Source organism: Grammomys surdaster, unplaced genomic scaffold, assembly GCF_004785775.1.
Source record: "Grammomys surdaster isolate TR1022 unplaced genomic scaffold, NIH_TR_1.0 141, whole genome shotgun sequence".
Taxonomy (NCBI): Eukaryota; Metazoa; Chordata; class Mammalia; order Rodentia; family Muridae; genus Grammomys; species Grammomys surdaster.
This window is the reverse complement of record NW_021604599.1, coordinates 6,392,521-6,419,076: the sequence shown is the minus strand read 5'-3', so window position 1 is coordinate 6,419,076 and position 26,556 is coordinate 6,392,521.

The following is a 26,556-nucleotide window of genomic DNA, read 5'->3' as shown; positions in this document are numbered from 1 at the left end:
ACTTGTCCTAATAATTCCCAGTTCCAGCTGTGTTGCTATAAATGACAGTAATTCTTTCCCTCCCTCCTTCCTTTCCATCCTTTCTTTCTTCTTTTTCTCTTTGCTTTCTTCCTCCCTTCCTTTTCTTCTTTTACTCTTCTGTCCCTCCTTCCCTCCTTTCCCTGATCCCTCTCTCTTTCCCTCTTGAGAGATGGTATTATTATGTCACCTCAGCTTCAGGGTCTAGGATTAAAGAGGGCAGCTGAATTATGTCCAGCTGAATTAATTCTTTCTGTGGTCGAGTAATAGTCCATTGTGTGTAGAAAGATTTCCTCTCTTCATCACTGTATATGCAGGTTATTTCCACTTCTTGACAATGGCGAGCAGATCTTCAATAAATATAAGAGCATGGGTGTGTCTTGCTTACACTGGTTTTGTTTTCTTTGCATATATCCCAAGCATCAGGCCTGTTTTATCTTGTGGAGGTCTATGTCTTTATTTTTCTGCCTCCATCTTGCTTTCCATAATGTTTGCATCACTCTTACCAACAGCGTTTTCACGTTTCTCATTTCCACGTCCTCATCACTTGCTACGTCATCATTATTAGTAACTATAGCCATTGTCCAGGAGTATATGGGGGATGGCTCACTATGGTCAAAGGTAGCTGGTATTCCCTGACGATTAATAATGAACACTGCCTCAACATACCCATTGGCCATTTGTATGCCTTCTTCTGAGAAATATCTATCTAGATCCTTCCATTATATTTTAATCTATTTGTTTTCTTTTTTTTTCTAAGTTGCTTGAAGGCCGTATTCATTTTGGATACTAGCCTTCATTAGATAAATCATCTGTAAATATTTCTCATTTCTTTGGCTCTCTTGTCATTTGTTAATTATTTCCTTTTCTGTACAGTTTTAAGCTTGATGCAAGATCATTTTTTATTGTATTGTATCGTATTGAATTGTATTGTATTGTATTGTATTGTATTGTATTGTATTGAATTGTATTGTATTGTATTGTATTACTTTTATGTTCACGAGCTAATACATAAGGAGCCATTTCCAGATCAATGCTATAAAGGTGCTTGTTTTCATCTAGTAATTTTACCATTTTAGATTTATGCTCGAGTCTTTAATCCATTGTAATTGAGTTTTCTTGAGGTATGAGATAAGGATCCAGTTTCTTTCTCTTGTATATGTATGTTCATTTTGCTATTTATCATTTATTTTCACATCTTCTATTTAATATTAAAATTGTTAAACAAATTCTTTTAACTCATCAACAAACTTTGGTACATATTTACAAAGTACTATGCTATATTTTAGTACATCTATAAATTATGTAATATTCAAATAAGAGTAAATATATATATCTCCTCAAACACATTATTGCTTTCTGGTTAAAAACATTATAAATAGTTTAAGTCTTTTGTAGTAAAGGCTGCATCATCATTATGCACAATCACAGCCCTGGGCAATCGGACACCAGAAATTACTTCTAATTATAACTTGAAGTCTATTAACCCACCTTTCTCATACATTTTCCATCTTTTCTCCAAAAATATTAACCAGTCTCAACTTCTATGAGATCAACTTCTTTGATATTCTATATGAGTGAAATTACAAATAATTTTTATCTCTTTTGCATCTGACTTAACTCCCTCCCTCCCTATCATAACACTGTTTATTAATAAGAATGTTGTTTCCATGGATCATGTGTTCTTGCCAATTTTAGTCAGGATTAATTGACTATAAATGTGTAGGCTTACTGTGGTCTCCTGTTTTGTTCTATTAATCTTTTATTCCAGCACAGTGCTTTCCCAGTGACATTAGATTGCAGTACACTCTGAAGTTATAAAAAGCATGTCAACCATAGTTTTTGTTGTTTGGTTTTGTTGTTTTTATTTTTTAAGGTTTCCTTTTTTGCTCTCTGGAGGTCTTCTGGGATTTCAGATGAATATTAAAATTGTTTCCTCTCTCTTGGTGACAAGCAACATTGGGATGTTGCCAAGGATCTCATTGAATTTATAGATCGTTTTGGATTGGAAGTACATTTTAACAATGTTCTTCCAAGTTAAGGACATGGGTATCTTTCCATTTATGTTTATTTTCAATTTCTTTCATTAATATTTTGTAGCTTTCTAACATATGATATAATAAACATTATATATATGTAAATTTATTCTTCTTTTTTACTTTATCTTATTTATTTGTATTATTCTGTATGGGATTACTTTCTTAATTCATTTCAGACATTGGTAAAGTTTTGTGTGTTGATTTTTTCTGTATATTTATGAATGTTTTCTCCATATTCTAAAGCAATATTTTGTTGTAATATTTGTAATTTTCTAGATACAAGATTGTTGCATGGATAGAAATACTCTATCATTTAAATCCTCTTTTTCTTATGTTTTTGGTTGAGTCCATCATATACATAATTTGTAGTTTGAATATAATTTTTAATTTATTGTGTTTAATAGTAACTACTCATTTGTTTTACTTTCTTTCATATGAGTTCAATGTGGCTTATGCATCACTATCACAGTGTTCTTAGTTTGCCTATCTGGCATTTTAATTTCTGTCGTTTAATCTTGTACTTCATTGAGTTTTTAGGTTGTTAGTGTAATTCCATTTTAATTTGGAAAAGTTCTTTTGTATGTTTGTGTCTGGACATTGATTATGCATATATATATTTGCATGTATGCTTGTATTTTTCTTTAAATATTTTAAATATATATCCCCTTTTCTCCCAGTTTGTTTGTTTATTTATTTATTTATTTATTTATTTATAGAAATGTCCAGCTTGATTTATGGAAGTTTTCATAGATATTGTGAATCTCCTTCTCTTGCTGACTTCAAAATTGTGTTTGATAGAGAATTCGATTCATGTATGTCTCAGTCAAGTTATCTTATGATTAATTTTTGGGATGGTTAGTGCTTTTTTTTGGACATTGAATGCTCATTTCCTTTTTTAAGATGTCAAATAGCCCACCCTCAAACTCACTGCTTCCTTTTCCCCTTAACTGAATCAGCTAGTAACACACTGGGATTTAAAAGTTTTCAGTCATAATGTTTTAGCTCCATTCAGCTCCAGACTTTGCTTCTCTTTCTAGCTTCCGTATCTTTGTGGAGCTTTCTGCTTTGTTCATTCAGTTTTCCTGATTTTATTTTGTTGTCTGTGTTCTCTTGTAGCTGGCTGAGCTTTGAGAGCTTGATGTCTTAGAAACCCTTCTTGGGTAACTCATAGATCCCTATTTCTTCAGAGTTGGTTCTGTATGTGACAGTCTGTTCTTTCAGTGATGTTATGGTTGTTCCCTCATTACTCATGTCCCTTTGGCCTTATATTAGTATCTACACATTTGATAAAGTGGGTACTTCTTTCAGTTTTTCCTGACTGGTTCAATGAGGAATTCCATTCATTCTGCTCATCCATTCGTGATGGGATCTGTGGGGCAGGCTTTGACTAGCGCCCAGGTGAGCTAGCTTGTTGCTCATATCAGCAGGTAGATACTCAGGAGCTAACCTAGTTCCTGCATCCACATGGGAGAGTATGACATAGTATTCCACTAAAAAAATCTGGAGTAGGCACAGATTCTGAGTCCTTAAATCTGTGGCTCCTGAGCCACTAAAGTTGCTTGCCAGTTCTACTTGTACAGGTGTTCACATAGCTTAGATGTGTAAGAAGTTTCTGCAGTGCCCATGCCATAGGAACTGACACAGAACTGAGACGCTGTAGGAGGCCTGAGTCTGTAGAGCATCCTGACACTGCTGCAGATTTGGTGTCTGGGGTTCATTGGAATGACCTTGATCTTGTGTTGAGGTTGGATATAATGCTGGTTCTAGGATCCACTGGGGGTGAATCTGACTTCTATGTTCATAGAAATGGGCAAAGATTCACACTCAGTTGGAGGTTTAAGTGGAAACAATAGGAAAGAGCCCAAGTCCAGATGCCAGACCTGGAGTGAGCCTGGGTTCTAGCCATGTAGCACTGAAGTCTTGGTCCCTGGGTACTAAGCTGGATTTGTACCTCTGGGCTCACTCTCTGAAGTTGAGGCCATGAAGTTAGTGTCTGTGCTGGGATTCACTGGGACAGACTGGGCCCTGGGGTCCATAGCAAAGATGAACGACCATCTTTCCAGAGCATGGGAGTTTGGAGGAGGATGACAGAGGTGATGTGACAATATTCTGATTCTCTCCAGTTTCTTTTGCTCATTTCTGCTGTGTCCAGCTGTTGTGCTCACCTTAGGAGCCCACCATGTGGATGGACAGTTAGTTATTCTCATTAAAATTTCTGTGAGCCTACATGTGGCTGATGTCACTCTGCTCAATGCAGTGTGTAAATTACTTGGAATAGTGAATTTCAATCATGTTAAAATGCCTGTGAAGGAGCAATAATCATCAGGATGCTCAGAGAAAAATACCGGAGGACATAAAATAAAATGAGCAGTGCTCTCGCACCCCGTGAGAGCAACTGAAAATCTAGCTTGTCGAAGTGGAAGAGGGACGAGTCTTCAGTCATAAAATCTGGTCACTAACAGTGGTTAAATGTCGGCTCGTTTATGTTTTAGACATAAGGTACGTGTAAAACTCTTAAGAGCCTATGTTCGCCACATTGGATGACTCCTCCCATCCATTCCTCCCTGCATGCGTTGTCCCACACGACGTTAAAATCCTCATTGTGTGCAGAACTGTCTGCCCCCTCATCTCCCCACCCAAATGCAGAGGGTGAAGAAAAGCCTGAAATTCAGCTCTTTTGCGAATGTAATACAGGAAAAAGTGGAGTGCGCACACCAGAGGACTTCACTGAGTTCCTTTCTTTTGCTTTCCACTTTGTGTTTTTGAGACTTCACAATGTATTTAGAACGCATTACTTCCCCTCCCCCAGCTCCTCCCCGACACCCCTCCCTTCTACGCACTCAACTTCATGTTCTTTCTCTCTTGATGGATAGGAAGGACAATGGATAGGAGGAAGGGACTTGTAAAGGATTTATGGGGGCCAGGATTAGGGGAGCATGTGAGAATGCCATCTCTAAGCCGGCTTGAGGTAAGAAACATGTGGAACCCTTCAATGAGACATTAACTAATGCTTTTGCACAGGTGCAACTGAATGGAGCTAACACCTCACATCAGGTCGTCATGTTGTCCAGCATGTCTAGGGATGAATAAATAGAGATGATGCAGACAGGGCGGCCAGGTGGGGGAGGGAAATCATTCCTGCTCCCTAGGCTTAGAAATGCAGCTGGACGCCACTCCCAGAGCGGGCATGCTGATCTCTGCCCATTCTGTGAAGCACGGCTTCCCCAGTGAGGAACTGAAGCCTGTGTTACTCCCTTCAGTTCTGTTTGCACTGCCAAACATCATGCTGCTGTAGAACACAGGTGGGGACCACGTCAAGTTATAAACATGGGGCTCAGAGGAGTTCCTAAGAGTATCTCACTTGAAGGCAGCACACCTAACATAAAATGACACATTTAGATTGACAAGGGGAGAAAAGCGTTAGAATTCTGTTCTTGTACCTGGGGCTTTCGTATGCGTTATCGGGCAATTCACAAAGCCACTTTACAAAGTTAGGCTTATTTTTTTTTCTGGTTTTATAGGCAATAAAGCTGATTTGCGAAGAGGCTAAGAGGATTCTAGCTTAAAGATTTAGCGAAGGATTTCCAGAACTAAATTGAAAAATCTCTTTTTTCTGGGTCAAATTTTAGAATTTTGTCTGTCTTTGCTACTGGTAGGTCATAAATCGAGCCAATTAGGTACAATTAGTATTTTGTTTTAAAGAGATAGAAAGTAAGTAAATCATAAAATACTCGCTATGGTTGCTGAGCTGTGCACAAAGCATTTTTAGTGATTATGGACAAAGGCGTCTGAGCAAATGCTTTTTATTCAGGGATGCAAATAATAATGACAATAATTAATAATAATAATCAGAACTTGCTATGTGAGTCCCTGTGATACCCCACCCACTTTATTATCCAAGTCTTAGGTACAGACCAAAGGAGCGTCTAAGCATGGCCATAAAATAACCCTTGTTGCCTGTCCTTACTTGAACAATGCTAAGATGGCCCTGGAAGGAGCCAGGAACTTAGATTAAACCTATAAGATAAAATGAACTTGTTCCTTTGAGTGCTTCTCTGAAACTTGGAAGAAGTCCATTATGCCTGTGCTGTTCCCATCCAGTAATGAGGCATCCGCTAGAAAACAGAAATAAGAGAGGGGCATGGAACAAGGATGCTGCCCATTCAGAGGCCCAGTGAAACTTCGATGTCTGAAGACTTTACAGGGTTAAGGTATCCTGTATTTTCAGGTGTATGAAGGTCAAAACGGTAAAGGGTAACACAGATTTTTGGAAGTGACTCTAAAATTTCATCCATCCCATATTAGATCAATTTCTTTGCTTATTTTCATGACAAAGTATGTGCCTGAACATTGCAGGTAGCACAGTCTCAGAGAAGTCAAGTTTATTGGGCTGTTTTATAAATAGTAATTTCATTCACTCTCGCGTCACATCCAAATTGCACTTCGTTGTGTGCATGGCATGTGACACGGTCTTGCCCTATACACTCCCCTTGCTTATTTAGCTGGAAAATGTCATGAAATACATTCTACTCTATGCATGGCGTTATCGTGGGGCACATGGGGAAGTTGAGGACACCAGAGAATACATTAGGAGATAGCTCAAGTAGATAAGGCTAGAACTATGGAAAAGAAGCTGCTAGAAAAAGGAGGTTGGAAAAGGGAGAACAAACTCTAAAAGAAATGCCTCATGGGCCAATCAACTGAAATACAGCATACTTGTTTAATGATACAGTCATTTATTTAAATTACATTTTTCATCCTGAAGTCAAAAATTGAAAAACAGTAGGATGCTTCCATATCTGCTTTGTCTAATATCCTCAAAATTAATATTGGTCAAAACCAAGAAACTAACTAAATTCAATACTTTGAGTTTTGGTTTTCTACTGTGCTTGCTCTGTTTAGAACCCAGTCCCACACGGTGTATCATATTTAGGATGTGCTTAATTTTGTTATTGCTCTGATTGTGATTACATATTTTAAGATTTTTTTCTTTTTAATTGTGTGTGTGTGTGTGTGTGTGTGTGTGTGTGTGTGAGAGAGAGAGAGAGAGAGAGAGAGAGAGAGAGAGAGAGAGAGAGAGAGAATGGGAATAACAAGTGCAGATGCCTACAGAGGCCAGCGACATCTGATGTACCCTGGACCTGGAGATAAAGACAGTGATGAGACACCCAAGGTGTGTGCTAGGAATTGAACTTTGTGCCTTTCCATAACTGTGTGTGTTCTTAACCACTGAGCCATCTCTCTAGCCTCAAATTCTATGATTACTTTGCCAACCTTAGTTATTACACAAGGCAAAAGGAAGACCACAACGGGCACTGCCTTCTAAGGTATTTTTCTGAACCACAGATATCTGGATCAAAATGGGACTCATGCACAATTTTATCAGTTAGCTGAGAGGGCACTGACTTTGAACCTGGCTGACAAAAATCTCATGAACTGTTCATTCATAGAGAACTATTTTCTAGTCTTCTCAAGGTCATTTAGGCCAATAGTGAAAGAAAAAGATTCTTAAAATATGTTTGAGAACAAATCTGGTCCAATATTCTAATTCAATGTAGGGTGTAATTGAGACCTCAAAAATGTAAATGATTTACCCGTAATTCTTCCATGAGTTAGCAGCCACTTTGGAATCTATGTTTATTTCCTTTCCTCCCTTGGGAAAAGCACACAGAACATTTTACAAGTTAGACACTTTTAAGTGTCTTTTAGAATCTTTTAAGTGCTTTTAAAGGGATAGAAATAGGAGAGAAGTCCTGGAGAGTGTGAGCATGGAGCCCCTTTTTTCTATCCCCAACTTAGTCCTATTTTCATGAAACCACCTCTGCACTGTGAAGAACCTTTGATCCTTTGCCGTCTTTCCCTGTGTGGCCTTTGGAGAGTCTCATCCTCCTTGTTGGGTAATTGTCAGCTCTCAGCAGCCTGTGACATTGGTTTAAAGAAGAACTGGGGCCTCTCAAGTCCCTGAAACTTCTCCACCAGGACAAGAGCTCAGTGCCTCACTCTGGGGGCATGTGGAGCCCTCCTTTCCTCTCATCTCTGTGTTAGCTTTCTTCTTCAGTTTGCTTTACCTGTGTTAAGGTTTAGTTCCTCTTTCTCAACACCACTAAGAAAGCTGGAGTGTAGTCCGGACCTTTGGAAGGAATGCCTGTAGAAATCACAAAGTGATTCTTTTTAATCCACTGTGATTAATTTTTTCCATGAGAATTTGCAGACTGTTAGGCTTATTTTAATAGCAGTTACTGAAAAAGGATATCTGTCAGGCATAGCATATATTTATTGTAGATGCCATTGTTAATGAGCTGAAGTCAACATATCAGTTTTCAGTTTTCAAATGGTAGGTATCAAGTGAATAACCAGAAACAAAACTTGTCAGTTGTGTCTGGGAATCCATTGTTCAGGGCACACTGAATACAACTAAGTGCTTGGCTTTCAAAGAGATGAGAACTCAGATTTTTTTTTTTAAAGCCCATCTTCAAGCCTCACCCACACAAGAGTGAAATTGACTTTATTTTCCAAAGCATGCAGAGCTCTTTAACTTGATGTCCGACTGGAGGTGTAAGTCATAATAATCTAATTTTTTTTTTTGGTTGACAATTTAGTTATGTCTAGAGACATACGTGGAATGAATATTTACTTTGGAGTCAGACGTAATGAGATTTAAATACAGGCTCTTGAATTGATTTAAGCACGCCCTTAGGTGAGTTACTCATTCCTTAGCCTAAGGAGATTCAGTTTCGTCTCCTATATACCTTCTTAAGACCAAGTTAAAATTGACAATGAACGTAATTGATGTTTCTAGACTGGGTTAGCATGATTCCATGCTCCATAAGCTGGTGAACGTTTAGGATTACATCTCTCAAGTAATCCACTGGACAAAATCCCTGAATTGTGGTTTTTAAATTTAAACATGATCTAGTTAAGTCTTCTCTATATACAATGTCTGTAAACTCCTGTGATCCTGAAACAGTTCTGGTTGCGTTTTTTTTTTTGTTTTTTTTTTTGTTTTTTTTTTTTGCCCCCGGAAGATGCATCATAGTGGCATAGTACATAGTGTAATGCACTCTGTGCATACACAGAGAGGCTTTATTAAGTTGAAGGAATGAGCTGAATTGAATTGGATTGAGCAGTGTTATCATGACTATAAGAAACTTTCAATGAGGGGAGGGGTTTGATAAAGTCACTACATTTAAGGCTGAGTACTCCAAAAGTCTCTCACTCTCTGCTTAGTGCCCAGCTGTGTTAATTCTCATCTACCACAAGGAGAAGCTTCTCTAATGTGAGTTGAGTGAGAGAGTGGTCTCTGGGTACAGCAGCATGTCATTAGGAGTAATTTTGTTGCTATATTTCTTCAGCAGGATAGTAGTATTAGTTTCCCTGTAGTATGATATCTATCTAGTATCAGATTCTTGGCCATTTTAGCAGGGTCAGGTATGAGTTCCATCTCATGAATGGACCTTAAATCCAACCAACGGTCACTCTCATAACATTTGTGTTAAAATTACATCAGTATATCTTCCAGGCAGGTCACTGTTGTAAGTCACAGGATTTGTAGTTGGGTGATATTGTTGGTTACATTTCTCTTCTGGTAGTGTTCCGAATATCTTTCAGTACCATGAACACTAGTCAGTGGAGGTGTGTGTGAGTGTGAAGATTCCAGTTGGGTACCAGCTCAACTTCTCTGTGTTTGAGAACAGTAGTGTTATCTTCATCAGTAGGGCCTTACCTTCAGGTGTGATGAGCAACCAATAGCCTTGACAATAATTGCTGATGCTTGGAGGATTCTATGGGGTCCTACTGGCCAATGACTCAACAAAATGTAACTCATTCCAGTGCTGTAGGTTTTACTTGGTGGTGTAAGATATCTAATTGTGGCATTGTCTCCTCTATTATTTGGTGACTCTGTTTAGGTTCCTTCCATATTTGTATATATTTTTGTATGCTTGTGCAGTAGTAGGTTTCCACATGTTTTTAAAAAGTATGGCTTTTAATGCTAGTTGTTCTTCTTCATATCCCCTTACTTTTCTTTCTCTCCCATCCATCTCTTTTTCATCCCATTATAGCTTCTTCTTTATCTCTTTATAACTCTATATTTTATTTTTCTTCCTTGGGACATTCTCTCCTCCTCTTGGTCACTTAGTAGATACTTAACTCTGTAGTTATTTGGATTGTAGCACATATATAAATTCATCTATTAAGAAAATTATGAACTTTTCAGGTAAATGGATCTACAAAAAATCATCTTGAGTGATTCGTAAAAACCAGACTCATAAAAACATATATTGTATATTTTCTCTCATATGTAGGTGTTACCTCTCTTCTAGAGAATATTTTGATCATATTCCTCCACTGCTACCACCCTCTAATTTCCCATACTATAACTCCCTCCCAATTTCATGTCCTTCTGACTCTAACTGTTGCCGCTCATATATGCATGGGTGTTGGGCCATCCACTAGGACTTGGACAATCTACACAAGTCACATCCTAAAAGGAGTGTGGCTCTCCTTCCCTCAAAAACTATCAACTGCCACTAGCACCTCTGCTAAGAGTGAGCTTCAGGAGTCCCTCTCCCTACTCATGCTTAAATTTTGAATGGCTTAATGTTATTCTGGTCTTGTGCAGGTAACCACAACTTTTGTGAAGTTGACTTGTGCAACAGACATGTCATATCTAGAACTCAACATTTCACAGCTTTCCTCCCTACGTCCAGGCTTTATGTCCTTTCTATATTCATCTTTCAGACTCTTCTCTGAGTCATCACCACAATATTTTAAAGGAAAAGAAAAAAGTTTGCTCTAGAGTTCACTGTCCCAAGCAATTGTAGTTCATAAAAAAAATTATAAACACCACTTTGAACAGACATAGAGTGTCCATTCATACTATATTAGCCAGACCACTGTTACATGTGGAGTCACACTCTGTCACAAGCCATGCTGGAATTCATGGTCTACCTGTATGCCTAGACAAGGAGGCTATGGCTTGGTCTGAGAAGCTGGGTGTCTGTTCAGTACAATCTTTATAAATGGGTTCAGAAACACAAGCATCTCTGGGATTAGATAGTTACAAATTTAGTATCAAGAACTCACAATTCTTTCTCTGCCATTCTTTTTACAAGGTTCATTAGTAGGAAGAGAAGTAAGATCACAGACAGAAATGTCAAAAGAATTTGGAGGGAGAGGAAGTTCATCTGCCGTTGAAATGTTAAAGTTTGTAAGATGGAACATGTTAGGGTCTAAGCCAAATCGATAATGTAAAAGAGAAAGGGTAGTGTTTCCCATTGATTCATAGCAGAATACAAAACAAAATCCTAATAGTTAAGAATTAACCCCAAGTTACATGATTCTTCTTTATATCCATGCTAGTTTCTTCCTATTAGTGATGTACAAGGAGGCATTTCCGTACAAGCAAGATAATAATCATTTCTTTGAGTGGTGTTTTGGAACATAAGTGCCATTGACTAAAGGTAAATTATTATTCTGTATACTGTGCCTAAGATCAAAGCCCTCTCATTAAAATACAAATTCATAGCAAATCAATCTCTGTTGTGCACTCCAAGGCTCCTCTTGGTATGGTAACTCAGATAGCAATAAACTGTTCTATGTACCTTAAACATGAGATTACAACAGAATACTAGCATGGTAAAAATAGATGAAGGTCATTAGTAAGAAGCAAAGTAACAATAACAATAGTCCTGAAAGTGTGGAAGACATTTAGGCAAAGAACTTTCTGAGAAGGATTGCAATAGCACAGAGTAATCCCAATCATGTGATTGTATGAGATTAAAACATGATGGCATGATATTAAAAAGTGTCTGCATACCACTGGCCAAGTGAAGAGATAGCTTACAGAACTCAACAAAATCTTTGCCAAATATGCATCTGACAGGGGACTCTTATGTATAATCTATAAGAAACTAAAACCAATCTAAAAGAAAGTATCAATTCAATAAATGGGCTAATAAGTTAGATAAGCATTTCTCCAAGGAAGAATGACAAGTGGCCATTAAATATCTGAAAAGATGTTCAACATCCTTAGCTCTCAGAGGAATGTAAATTAAATATTTGCGATTCTGTCTTACACCAGTCAGAAGGGCAATCATCAAGAATGCAAATGACAGCAAACTCTATTGAAGATGTAGGGAAACGAGACCCTTTATTTGCTGCTGGATGGACACCAGCTGGTGCAGCTGCACAGAATGTTAACTGGGGGAATCAGTGTGCAGGTTTTTCTTTTTTAAAAAATACAACAACCATATGACTCATATGACTCAACTATATTAACTCTGAGTATGTGCTCGAAGGAGTCTAAGTCAGCATACCACATCTGTGTTTACCCATGCATTGTTCACAAAGCCTAAGGGATGGTACCGATCTAAAGGTCTATCAACAGGTGGGCAGATGAAGAAAATGATGCTTATATAGTGAAATTTTCTTGAACTGTAAAGAAAAGCAAAATCAGAAGAACTTTTGCAATAAAATTGGTAGAACTGGAGATCAAACTAGAAACAAAATCCTTACTTTCATGTCATTTGATTTTGTGTGTTGTTTATGTGTGTTTGTGGGTGATGTATATATGTATCTGTTGATGGGTGTGTTCATGTGTATGGGATACATGTGAAGGCTGAGGTCAGTGGTGAGTATCTTCCTTAATTGCTCCCTAGCTCATTTTTTGAGGCAGAATCTCTCAGTGAACTCAGCAGTTCAGCCAGGCTAGCTTTCTAGTGAGTTCTTGGAAGTACTTACTGGTTTGTCTTCCCTGAACCTTGGTGAAGTTTTACATATGCAGTGGTATCCAAACTGAAGCTTGCATGGAAATGCTAGATTGTATGAACCCTTTCCCCAGTGCTCTGAGTTATTTTTTGATGAGAATATCAAAATAATTCCATGAAAGAAGGGTTAGAAGTCCTAGGGCAATGAGTAGCAAATGCAAATGAATGAATCAAACAGGACCCCTTTCCTGCATATTAAAACAAATCAAATGGATCATGGACCTATTGTAGGAAGTAAAACTGAAATTTGGAGGAAAAAATTAGGAGTACACCTTTAACTTGGCAAGGCTTTGTTAGCTAAAAAACATGTAAAAATAAAGAAAAATAAACAACACTGAGCTCAGATAAAATTAAAAAGACTTTTCTATGGCAAATGGCACTATCAAGAAAATGAATACACAACTTCCAAAATGGGGAAATTGTTGAAAACTATGCATATAATTAGAAATCAGGATCTAGAATTTTTAAGGGACTTGTGTAATTCAATCAAATGAGAGAGGATTTGAGTCCATACTATTTCTCCTTAGAATAGTTACAGATCTCTCGTAAGCTGTAACTTCTCCATTTTGTAGAATTAGCGGCAAGGGGAAATGCCATCATACATGTTAGAATGTATGCACTAACTACACTCAGACGATCATCATTTAAACAGGAATAACATGTGGAAAGAAGAACAATGCATTATCACCTGAGATGAATAACAGCCATTGGGAAACGCTGGCAGTCTTCTTATTGTTTAATGTAGAGTGGCCTTACGAGCCAACCTTCTGCTCATGTATCTAATGGCAAAGACACATCCAAACGCGAAGCATGGACACTGCCTTACAGGACTGTATTCTATGTTGTACTGATTAAAACGTAGGACCACCCCAAATATTTGTGAACTTATGAATGAGTAAATCAGAAGTCTGTCCTTTTAGAAGCAGAAACATGTGAGATGTCAGTAGAATTGTAGCATGACTAAAACTTGAAAGTTTTATCTTTAGTGAAAGAAGTCAATCCCAATGGACCACATTTATATAAAATTTTCATAATAGAAAAGCATACAAACTAAGTTAGTGGCTACCCATGACTTGGGGGGAGGCATATGATTATCAGTGGTCATGGAGGGGTTTTTTTAGAGTTATTAAAATGCTCCATACATTCTGTGGTATCTACATGCACTCAAACCTGTTGAGTTTTATATATTAAATAGGTGAACTTTATTTCATGTTGGTTATTTCTCAATAAAGGTATTAAAATGTATAACATATGATAAAGTGTATCTGCTTTCCCCAAAGGACATTTCTCTCTCAGTTTACAGCCAAGAAATGTGGCTACAATGTGCCCAAATTTTGAATGTTTCCTCAGTTATATTTCTGTGAGGTTTGTGGAGGGATCCTGCTAAGAAAAAAAAATATTAAACCTGAGAAAAGAACTTCTTAAATTCTATCTAACATAAGTCTTGTCTACCCACGTTCTGGTTTTGCTGCCTCTAGATAAGTAGAGATTTAAATCAACCCAACATGGTTCTCTTGCTTGTTTACCCAATTGCACAATGAGAAATTTAAAAAATTATTTCTTTTAGTTCCTGAAATTATAATTACGCCCTTCCCTTTTATCTTTTGTCCCTCCTAACTCTTTTATATTCTCCCCCTTGTTCTCTTTTAAATACATGCCTCTTGTCTTATTCATTGTTGTTATATACATATATGTATATACATGTAAAAATACTATAACCTGATAAGTCTGTATAATGTTATCCCTATGTATACTTTCAGGGCTATCCATTTGGTTGCAGTTGGACAACCTACTGTGTTCTTCCCCAAGAAGATGACTTTCCCCACTTTCATGATTTCTTAGTTGTCTGTCCTTTTTGTACAGACAAGGTTGAGGCCTCTTAGGTTTTCTCCCATCCACATTAGCATGTCTATATTTGTCATCTTTGTTTGGCTCATGATTAGGACATCACATTAGCGATTCTTTATGGGGTCTGCTTCTGACATTCCAAGGAGAATGTCAAGAATCCAAGGAGAATCCAAGGAGACACAATCTCATAGCAAACTTTGTTATACTCGTTCCGTTCCTCTTCCTCAGTGTTCCCTGAGCCTTAGGATCAGGGGTTGTTTTGTAGAGCATCCATAGCAGCTCAGCTCTACAACGTTGCATTTCATTTTAATTGGCTATGACTTTCTGTAATGATGTCCAGCGATTGCAAAGAAAAGTCTCTTTGGTGTGGGATGAGGACTATACGTATCTGTGGGCATAAGGACAAGTATTTAGGATGTAGTTGTCTACTCTGCTGGTTTAGTGAAGTGGCTGTTATAGGTTCTCCTCTAAGATCCATGACTTCACTAGCCTTGGGAGTTGGCAAGGTCTCTGTTATCAGGCCTGATTTCTTTCTTGAGGAAGTCTTAAGTCAAATTGGAAAGCTATTGGCTACTACCAAGGTATGACTGCCACTGCTATACCCTTAGGGCTGTCCTGTCATTCTGGTCATTGTTGTGGTTCATGTAGTTTACAACTGAGGACTTTATGAGTCCTGGTTGTCACTCTGTTCATGTGCCATCTACTTTCTGCTTCTTGCCTATGTTTGAGTCCTGGTGTTATCACTAAGAAAGGTAACATATTCATCTGGCTTCTTTTTTCTCTATTTCAGTTCTGTGGATGAAGCCCAGAGCTTTGCTTTGGAAGACAAGAATAATAAAGTCTGATGATCTTATAATTAGAGACTTTTAAGGAGATGCTACTGCATGATAAACAGTGTTGTTTGCTGATATGTAATCCCATAGGGGGAAGAAAGTTTTGTTGTTATTTTTGTTCTTAACGTATAATCACATCAGAGGTTAATATGTCAATGTATAATGTTGGAAAAAAATCATTATCTATATCTATATATTTATTATTATTATTATTATTATTATTATTATTATTAAAGTCCTCCTTTATCAGAGTTTTCCCTGTCCCCATGGTATGGGACTATGTATATTTATAAGTTAAATTTGTGACCCAAGAAAGTTATTCTGTATAAGTCCCAGTTTCCTCTCTGTGAAACAACATAAGGATAACACTGAAGTAAGTTCTTTTCATTGAGTTGTTATGGGATTAAATGGATTAAATCATAAAAGCATCTAAACCAGGCAGAGTGGCTTTTATTATTCTTTGCCCCATCTCCTGTGAGGCAATGAGTTCCTGGGCTCTTTTTCTGTCTAGGCATCAGCAACCTAGGTATGCACCTTCAATTATGGCTAACCTTTAAACTAGAAGGATCCTTCTAGATTATTTTCAACACATCCATTTCAAAGATGAGTTCACAAAGGCTCATAGAGAAGGAACTGGGCTAGGACCCACAGATAACTGATGATGTGGCTGGAGCTCTGATATCTGAAAATGCCCTCAGCTTTTTCTCAACTTGTATGGTATGTTCACAAACCCATACATTCATTTATTCTCTCCTTGGGGAAAGACTGCTTAACCTGTTGCTGTGACTAAGTGAAAGCATGGAAAGTTAGCTGTTTCTGAGCTGAGATGGATGACAGTCAACTGTTGGAGGCAGTTCTATAGGACCATGATACTGGAAACTACCAAGAAGCCCCTCCCTACAGCCAACTCACCCCAGAAGGCTTCTCCTTTCTGGTCCCATAAATCGTGGGAGTGGATATACCAGACTGGACCAACGTGTGCCTTTGTGTGTCTTGGGCAGTCATTCAGCTGAGTTATTGCCAAGTGAACGTGAACATATGCATTTCACACACATGTTCTGTGACCCTTGGAATCTGTCCAAACTCATCAGAATCTGAGACCAAGGCAGAGTTCATGACCCAGAGATAAGGGTCTGGGGAGATTTTGGAGGAACTGATTCCTCCTACTTACTTTAGGTTTTAAATCAAAGAGGGTGGGTTGTTCCTTTGTTACTTTGTATCAAGTGGGTACTTCTAACACATTTAAGAGGAGGAGCTACAGAAAACAGAAAGAAGGACCCTCAATGATCTAATGAAGTTCTAGCTCCTTTACCTGATGTACCTTATGGCCTCTGAGTCTTTGACCTTACTTTTCTCAACTTAATGGCAAAGAGTATAACTTCCAAGTTCCTGTCCAATGGCGACATGTATGAATTCATACCTCATCAGATCCTTAAGGGAAATGTCTCTGCCCAACTTTTGTGTTACCTATGTCTCATCAACCTCCTAGAGTTTATACCCGTGCCATCTCCACCTATGTAATGCCACAGAAGGAGAAGGAAAAACACAAGCTAGGCAACTGTTCTGTGAATGGGAGACTTTGTGATGCAGGATAAAGAAGCAGATGGAGATTTAAATCTTAATTCTGCCAGTGGTTATGGCTATGGCTTTATTATATAGCAAAAAGTGTAGCATCCTTAGCACCGTGACTGCATTTGATACATGTAAACATATATACTAAGTCAATGCACTTGCCTAGCACAGTGTGTGCCATCTCTCTCTCTGCCCCATTTCTTCATTCCTACTGACTGAATTGATGATAACAGAGCATCCAGTGAGAACCAGACTCTCTGCTCTTCACTCTTTCAGTTTCCAAGTTTCTGATGTACCTTCTATCCTTCTTTGTCCTTAATATTTGTTTAGAATTCCGCTACCAGGAAGTATCCTATATTTTTTGTTTGTCTGTTTGTTATTTGGAAGTTGTTCTGAGCAAGTACAATTGCTTTTCCTATGCTCTGTCCCTGGAATCTCCTTTTATGCTGACGTAAGAAGCTTCTCTTTGCTTCCTGGAGACTATCTTGCTCAGTTATGGGCTCATAAGTTCTAAGGTATCTCAGATGTTCCCTAGCAGTAAAGAACCCAGTTTTATTCACATAGTCTTGGCACCTGAGGAGCTGATTTGGATGGGGCAGACTCTGCATCCTTAGTTTTGTCCAAACATTCCTCTGATTCACAATAATCCATTTTACAAATGTTTCCCTTAGAAGGTAAACTCAAGGACAGAGCTTGGCATCTGGCAGTTGTATTTGATCCTTACAATGTTTTGACTTGGCTTTTAGAGGTGGATATTTCACCAAAAAGTTATTTTACCCTTAGTTGTTATGAACTTTCCAGGCAATTTCCCAAGGAAATATTTAGTTGTGAAGGATATTATAAAATAGATTGCAACTTGCTCCCTCAGAGGCAGCTGGGAAATGTGTATTTCTTGCCAAAATGTTTTCTGGGACAAATGTTTAAACCAAAATTTAAAATAGGTGTAAAAATTACTGTTTTTTTCCCTCCTCTCCATTTCTTCATTTATATAGATTTTTTGAGAAAGAAGATTCTAAAGCATGTTAACATATTAGTCTCTCTTTTGTTTTATGCAAATATTGAAATTCTTTCTGAGGTAATGCCTTCTCTTATTGTTAGTTATGGCCTTAGATCTTTTGTGTTTCTCCAAACCCCTTTCAATATTCTGGGGTTTTGTTCATATCAAATACTATGTAAAAAGAAACATCCACATACTCATATTTCATTAACAGATTCTTTGGAAGTCCATTGTTTTTCTTTATGATTAAAAGACCAGCCTTTTTTCCTCTAAGAAAGAGGCCACAGCAGGAGAAATGCCAGTGTGAAAGTCCTCTGCAACTGCCCGGGCTCTGTGATAGCCATTCAATTCCATTTAACTTGGTTCAAAACACTGTGTCTTGGCAACTTAAGGGTACTGCACAATATCAAGCCAGATTTGGTCAGTAAATATCAAACCTTAATGAAATCATTTTGGTATTAAACATGAATACCTATCAATACCATGTGTCTTAGATTGAGTTTCTACAGAAACGTCCCCTAGAATATCAAAAATGGTGTGAACCATTTATTTACATGGCTGTCCCTGAAAGGTGTGAAGCCACTCTACTTAGCAGTGACTTCAAGTCCCAGAACAAGTTGGTTGGACCCTTGGAACCTCGTGGTACACGGGCAGGTTGTACTAAGTTGTCTCACTAGAGAGGAGTAGAGAAAGTACAGCATTTATTCAGTTCTCTCTGAGGTTGACTGAAGGACATTATTCAAGGGTTGGAGGGTCATTCAACCTCTGGCTTGTCCTACGTCTCTTAAGCAGAAAGCTGTAAACCCTCCAGTACCACACCTCTACATGACCTGTAACACTGAGGGCACCTGCTGCCATGCCACCAGGGCTTAGATAACTGTATAAACCAGAAAAAGGAGCAACTGTGAGCTATGAAATTGGGTAAATGTTTAAACGATTCCTGGGAAGGAATCTTTCTTCCTATTAATTCCTAATTTTATGATCAATAGTGATTCATAGAGTTAAAAATTATCTTTCAGGCAAAATAAGAAACATCTTCTTTTGTGGCTATTCTTACTCTTCTTTTACTGCCCCATCCTAATCCATTAACAGCCAAAACATTGGATTACAAACGTGACAATTGGCTGGTGGTGGCACACATCTTTAATCCCAGCACTTGGGAGGCAGAGGCTGGCAGATCTCAGAGTTGAAGGCCAGACTTGTATACATAGTGAGCTCCGCTTCTTGGCTCCCAGTGTTTGACAGAATCTGATCTAATTTCTTCTTTCATGAATTAGCGTAGTAGAATTCAAGAGGAAGCTAGTCTGTGTCAAAGTAGGTAGGCAGTGGTCTTATTTGTTTATTATCTTTCAACTCCATCTTGTCACTTCCAATCATTTTGTTTAATCACAATAAGTTTTTCTAGAGCTTAACAAAGTCCTATTAGTATAGTTTGTCCCTAAGCATTTAGTTCTGCCCTGACTCTGAAGGGAGCTTATATCCAGCTCTAACCTGCATCTAACAGAGCAGCCTAGAACTCCCTCCCCTACTTGGGAAATTGGCTTTTAGTCAGCACCAGCACCCCCACCTTCAGTAATGTCATGGCTTCCCCCTCCATAGTAGCTGAAATTATAATGTATATTCTTCACTGTTGAGTGCTAAGTTCTGAAACAGAATCTTTAAGAGAAACAATGGTCTTATATTGATTTTATTTATTAAGCTGGGCAAGACTAATAATTCTGCTATGTCTAGGTTCTTTCTCAGTTTAAAAATTGATAACCTAAAATTTTATACAGTTGCCTCTAGCCCTGAGTGGCTAGCCATGGTCCCTGTATAGTAAATGATTTATTGTCAGGTTTTGATTTCTGAATCTTAAGAATGTCTCCAACTGCTGGCCTAGTTGGCTAACCCAGTGCTACTAAAACCAAGCAAAGAACACAAGAGAGATACTTTAGATGTGTGTGGTTTTCTTTACTGTAGGCATAGACCCATCTGCTAGAGATGAGAATGTCCATTATTAATGAATGACAAAGGTCACATGGTCTGTTAGACATACCCTTCAAGAGCTTTGGTCTTCCTGAAAAGCCCACAGGCTGTGTACAGAGAGATTCTTCTTCACTCACTCCTCTGGTTAAAATAAATAAACAAACAAACACTTTCTTTTGATAAATAAAAATGATGATACCAGAAGGAGATACATTTAAAATATTTATATGAATCTTTATAGTGTTTTTATTTTGAAGAATTTAAATCATTTTATGAGAAGTATTTGAACTGGGGCATCCCCTGAGTATGGATCCAAAAATCTATCTATCCCAAAGTCTGCTGCAACAAATCTCACCTTTAGTTTTTTCATTTTCTTGGCTCTCCTTATATAGGTGTGGACTCTGCTATCCTGTATCTCTAATACTTGATCAGGCAATGAGGCCCTAGGACTTAAAGCAAGGTTGGATCTAGAAGCTGACATGAAAGATGTCAGGGGTTCAATATAAGTTCAATCCCAAAAGACTGAAGGGTTTGGAGCTGAGAGAAGTCCAAAGTAGACCCAAGGAATTGGGGAGTAGATAAAGGGTGAGGACAGGTTAGAAAATGCAGTAGAATTCAAGTTTGGGCTAAATGCTAAATGCTGATTTTCCCATTGATGTCATGACATGTCTCTGAAACAACTCATAGTGTCTGGGTCAAAGAAGAAGTAAATGTAGGTTTGAGGTAACAAGAGTAATATTTGGCAATACAGTATGGAAAACATTAAATTGTCTGCAAATTGATACAGATCTCCATATTTGCCATTAAAACCCCCAGTGAAGTCATGCAAACGTCCTTCAAAAGTTAGAATAAGTAGATGTTTCCTTGGAAAGAAACTGAAGCAACAAGTGAGAGACATCCTTGTCTACCTTAGCGTGGTATCTGTCAGGGATCTGATACCCTGCTCCCCTTCTTATACTAGTCTGTCCTGAGCAACAGAGCCACCTAGTGGCCATACAGGAAATGCTGTATTCCAGAGTTGGCTGTGCTTTTAGTGTGTAGCCTTCAGAATCCCCCTGTAGGGTTTCCTGATTCAGACTCTGGTCCCCATTCCCAGGGCTCACCCAGCAGGCCTATGGTGAGGACTGGTAGTTTTTATTTTTAACAATTCCCAGGGGAACAGGTACTGGAGTTCTGACCTTCTGGGTAGCACACTTTGTGAACCCCATGCTCTTTTATCTAAAGATACTCACAGGCTATTCTCCATAATTTAGCAATCTGCTGAGCACAGGTTAGTTAATTTCACACTGTAGGTCAATGAAGTGAAGGTAATATATATGTGTGTGTATATTCACATATGTATGGCTATACATGCACATACACAAAGAGAGAAATATATATATATAAATATAATCCACATTTTGTAGCATGTCTTATTTAATTTTACTCATGGCATCACAGTAAAAGAATTCTTCATGTTTTCTACCATATCTTTCTTTTTCTTTATCTTCATTATAATTAATATTCAAAAAGGAAAGAGAAGGTGGCATGTTCTGATGAGCATGAGCAGTTAGCACATCTGATTAAGTAAATAACACCACACAATTTGAAATTGGCTAATTACCATGATACCCTGAAGCTTTAGAAAGAGTCCAATTATTTATATTGTCACTAAAGTTCCCACTTGATGCCACATCTTCCTTTAATTAAAATTTGTTTTTTTAAATAGAAAATATGCAGAGGAGAAAAAGTTTTGGTTTTTTTCTGCTGTTATTTACTATATTTTGTTGAAGGCATAGAAAAAAATACATGACTTCTTAGAGAGACTTGGGGGAGAAACTGTCAGCATAGCCTCTAATCTTATTTCTATGTGGGTTCTGACCTTAAAGTAAGCTCAACTTATACACAGGAACTTACCCACTTAAAAGGTGAGGAACAAGAATCCTTAGAGGAGGACATGGCAATTTAGCTGTATGCATCTAAGAAATCACAGGTGAGAGGTCTAACACACACACACACACACACACACACACACACACACACACAGAGAGAGAGAGAGAGAGAGAGAGAGAGAGAGAGAAGAGAGATGGATTCACGATGTTTACAATTTTTATTCAGAGCCTAGTGGAAGACGTGAGCTATACTGTAAGTAAGTATCAGTGGCCACAGCGACATCTTGAAAGGGACAATCAGAAAATAAACCAAACAAGCATCTGTTTCTCTCTGGTGGTGTCACCTCTTCATAAGAACAAAACTCCCAGAAGCTTTGGGAGACATTGATGCATGGGCTGGTCCTTTCGAGCCAGAGTGCAATCCATCAGGCGTCTCCCAGTGATTCTGTCTCTTAGACTCTGAAGTGGAAAGCCGGGGTGTCCCTTCAGTGAGATGAAAGCCATGTAAAGGGTGCCCTCAGCCACCTTTGCCAGTGTCTCCATAGCCAGAGTGACTTTATAGGCCAAGTGGAAAAATACTGAAGACTAACTGCTAAACAAAGGCTTTCTTTGAAGTTTGTCAGGGAAGTGGACTCAAAACACTTTTATGTGTAGTTAACACAGAGAATGTTTTTCTTCTTCTTCTGGAAACATCCAGACATTTTGACAAAGCAGAACCATAAATATGGACATTTATGTAGCAGGATCTCTGTCACCAGATATATCTTAGATCTCTGGAGGAGATCTCTGATGGGAAATAAGGAAAGTCATTTGGTAAACTAAGGTATTCCTGGTTTTTAATCTGATTTATACTTCTACAGCCAGGAGAGATGGAAGGAATCCTGGTTTTGTTCTGACTTCAGCCCTCACATACAACATCTACAGCTCCAGACACCATAAGGAATGAGGTTTGTAGAGTAAGTATTTACCCTCTAAAGGTGAGGTACTACTTTTCCTAGTACCTTGATATGCTCGATGTATCTATCTCAGAGCTCTTGAGACTCAGAGCTTCAACAAGGTTTGTCTCTGGGACTGAAATTCTTTGACGAGAAGGCTCTGTGACGATCTAAGTCTCTGGTCCTGAGCAGCTCCAGGGGGCTTCCTATAAGGCTCCTAAAGTATAGGTTTCTAGGTGGAGCACAGTGCTGAGCAGAATAGAAGATGCCAATCATGCATTAATCAGAATCTGAATACAAATGAGCAAGCATCATATTTGGTGCAACGAGAGATGAAACTCAGCAGTGGAGAAGACTGTTTGACTTTGTCAAAGGAGCCTTGAGAATCTGTTAGATTTCATGCCTGTTGGTATTTGATCCTTATTAGTACCTATCTGTAATCATCATTAAATCAGTTTATGATAAGCAGGTGGTCTAAAATCCAGGACAAACTTTGGGACCTTAGAGGTATGACAAGTCTCCCCTTAGGCTCAAGGGACTTTCCAATGGGAAGTCATCTTTGCCCTCAAGGCAGGATTGCTACCATCTATTAGAGCTTTTAGCAACCAAAGTCTGACAGTTCTGCGCAGCCCAAACAGCCTCAGACTGATGAGCAGCCAGTGGGTCCAGGTCTCTGGTGTAGAATAACCATGCACTTTTCTGTCAGCAGATAGGACATCTGAATCTATCATGGCAGGAAGAATATAAGCATATCCAAAAAACAGCTGCTGCCTTCAGGATCTGACACCCTAAAACAAGAATTCTAGCACATCTAGTATATTTTTTAGTTCATGTCCCCAAAGGTTGAAAATAACTCTTTACATTACTTATGTTTCTATTTCATAACCCCAGGAGGGAAAATAACTATCAAATTTAGTATATACATTTAGTTTTGTGGCACCTTAAGATTTAGCCATATCATTTGTAATTAAAACATAGCAGCCATTGGAATCATTTTAAAGGGGGATCTCTCTGCCAGAGACATGATGTGAAACAGTGCCAAAGATTTCAAGCTGGTAAATCAGGGAGGGGTCAGCTAGATCAGAATGAGTGTAACAGATCCGATCTAGCTCAGCTCAGATTAGCCTCTTAACTGTGTCTGCAGAGGTCCCAAATCTGGGCTTGCAGAAATAAAAATGTGTAATAGAGCAGAACCTCAGGGGAGAAATAATAAAAAGGACTGAATTGCATAAAGAAAAATGAGCCTGGTGACCACAGCCTTATAGCCAGGTGACTGGAGGCTGGGAGTTGACAGGGGAAAGCAAAGAGGGAAACATTTTTGTTCCATGCCAATCCAAAGGGCAGATTCATTTCACTTGTATATACTAAGTCCAGATCCCAGTGACAATTTGCATTAGTTGGGAACAGCTGCTTATATGTCAGGTAACAATAGCCTTGGCTGACCTCGAAATGAACGACTGTGGACTTCACAGTGGTTTCAATTGCATTCCATGCTCTTGGAAAGCTTCGGGAAAGTTGTGTGAAAACTACTGAACTAGGTTTCGCCTTCCTGAAAGCACTTTCCAAATCTTTGAAAGGGAGATGGAGGGTGGGACAGTGGTCATCAGGCATGGGCCAAGGGTATCTTTCTAGATAAAGGTCTGTGGGTATTTCTTGGAATAAGGGACATCTATGAAGCTCTAAGTTGCAGGGTAATGCTCCAGGTTGCTTGGTCCTGGTAAATGGCTAGGACATGGAGAGATTTTGTATAGGCTGAGCAAGGGAATTTAATTGTAGGGATTCCTTCCTCTGTGTTAGTCATGTATTTGGACTATTCCTCTCACTTAAATACCACAGTGAGAAAATTCAGGTCTACATCAAGATCTGCAGGCTGTGAGTGAAGGAGCACGCTAGCCTAGTGTTTAAATTATGCAAGAGTCACCCGATACATTTTCAAAATGAAGATGCTGGTTTTGTCAATGTGTTTGTGCACAGTGTGTGTGTGTGTGTGTGCGTGCGTGCGTGTGTGTGTGTGTGTGTATGTGTGTGTGTGTGTGTGTGTGTGTGTGTCCAAGCATGCGCATGTGTGTGTGTTCTGTATTTCTGTTGAACACTGGAACACAATTTCAGTATGGAGTCTGAGCTCCCAGGAATATTAACTATTATATTCTTTACAGCCATGCCATTGAATTCTCTAAGAAATGTGTTATCTCAGGTGGCTCTCGGTTGATGCTGAATTCACCAGCACCAATGAAAACACAAGTGGACTCACTTTCTAATGGGTCTCCCAAAGTTACCAGGGTTTCATTAAATAACGTGTTAGACTGTGGGCACTAAGATTATTTATATTATCATAGGAGATATTTTCACATACCTGTGGGTATGACCACGATAAAGCTTTGGCTATGTAGTAAAATATATGATCCTTCTTTTATGATGATATTCAGTATGTCTCAGAGACAGAAAAATATGGATTTCAAATATCCACGCATTTTCCCATTCAAACCTCATTGTCATATTTATTTATTGGGAAGGCAATTGCCATTAGCACCAGAGTGACGATGGGAATCTTTCATAATAGCACGAAATTTAACACAGAATATTTTAATTTTGCAGAACTATTCAGTTCCTCAATGATAAGACTGGAAACTCTGCATGAATTATTATAAGCCAAAGTATGATGTTAACATATGATGTTAACATTTAATTACAATATCCACATGAATTGTTACTCTGATAGATGCAGACTATGAGAGCTTGCTCCTACAATGTAATTTTATGGTATTTTCTCTTTGCAAATTATTTTGAATTCATGATGCTCCAAAGGAAGTGAGAGTGCTGCTCACAACAGGGCAGGCAGGAAGTACTTGCTCAATGTGTGTGTGTGTGGGGGGGCTTAGAACTAGGCATAAGTACTTGAGAAGTTTTCTCAATATAATAATAGTTGGAGTTGTGAGGTGGAGGGAAAAAAACCCATGGGATACGGGAGAATGTTTCCTTCTGTCTATGACATAGCCTGGGTGGAACCCATCTCCCACCCCTTGACAGTTTCAGTAACCTGTAGATGGATTTTAGAAGCATGTATTCTAGTTAGAATGTCTATTGGACATATTTTGAAAACTGGGAGTTTGGGGTAAATGAAATGGGATCAAATCAGTTGGTATGTGATGGAAACAGATAGAACTGAAGACTGTCCTCAGAACATTGAGCTGTATGAATGCCTTAAATATAACTCAGCAGTCCCATGACACACAATCCTCCTGCTTTGTTCTGAGCAGCTGGGTACCTGACCTCTTATCCCTGGGTAAAGGTACTCATTTCTGCACAGAGGGTATTACTGTTAGGCTTGTTGGCTTAGTTATTAGAATATTCCTGTTGCCATTGGCATGGGACTTGCAAGACATCCTCTTAGCTTCATGCTGCCAGATGGAACGACCCAGGACATCTGTGCTCTCTCTTCTTGTATGAAGACTCAAGGGATTGAAAGGGGTATGACTTCCCCAAAAGCCACCAATGTATTTCTTTTTTTGGTACTAATCTAGTTTCTACTAGCGAGTAAATTATTAACTGACTAAGGGACTGGTAATCTAGCCCTATTACAAATGGCCAGAGACTTGGGAGATTCCCAGCTAGAAAGAATATTGAAGGACAGATACTTCAGCTCATTATCTAAGATTTAAACTTCCCACAAGACATTGTTACCTGGGGCTGTTGTAGGCCCTGTCTAAGTATT